Source organism: Muntiacus reevesi, chromosome 5 (assembly GCF_963930625.1).
Source record: "Muntiacus reevesi chromosome 5, mMunRee1.1, whole genome shotgun sequence".
Lineage (NCBI taxonomy): Eukaryota > Metazoa > Chordata > Mammalia > Artiodactyla > Cervidae > Muntiacus > Muntiacus reevesi.
The window spans coordinates 58,594,773-58,595,514 of record NC_089253.1 but is presented as its reverse complement, the minus strand read 5'-3'; the positions used below and the strand labels follow the sequence as shown (position 1 = coordinate 58,595,514).

At 43.5% G+C, this 742-nt stretch overlaps 1 pseudogene; it reads right to left on the bottom strand.

Moving 5' to 3' along the window:
- Positions 1-234: 234 nt before the first annotated feature.
- LOC136170178 (U2 spliceosomal RNA) lies at positions 235-360 on the bottom strand (annotated as a pseudogene).
- Positions 361-742: the final 382 nt, after the last annotated feature.

Here is a 742-nt window from a genome sequence, read left to right as displayed (position 1 = left end):
GATCAAACCCAGGTCTCCCACTTCATAGGCAGACGCTTTACCATCTGAACCAAATTCTACTAAATATTAAGTTGTTTAGTCTTTCTGATTTTGGTAAAACCATTGCCATGGAATTAGCTTTACAGACTTGCAACTATGATTCATTTTAAATCAACTTCTTGAATTGGGTGAATTTAGATGTCAGTAAATGACACTTCTGAGAAAGCATGCTTATATTAAAATCGATCTCTTATGTGAAAGTGGACCAGGCCCATGGAATTCCATTCAACAATCAAGATGTTTCATAGACAGCTTTCCACCTAATTAAACTGATAAGAACAGACACTACATTTGTTCATAGCCAGAAGGCCGAGAAACCATTCCACAAGATTGTGAAGTAGCAGGACGTGCACTCATCTCCTGTGAGAACTTCAAAATTACAACTTGCTGCTGAACAAACATTGACTGGAGATTGTGGGATCCCTCCAAAAAAAGATACCCTATGTCCGAGGGCAAAGAAGAAGCTGCAGAAAGACAGAAGGAGAGGCAAAATTGTGTTTAGAATAAAAACCCACACCTGCTGGAGATGCTCAGATGGCTAAAGAACAGCTTTTGTGCACCAGGAGACCCCACAGACACTGATCCAGGCCTGCCTTTGAGTGTTTCAGTGTCTCCTGTGGAGGTGAAGGTCAGCGGTGGCCTGTCTCAGGGGAGGGAGCTCTGGGTGCCCCGGACCTGTGTGTGGCATAAGCCCTCTTAGAGG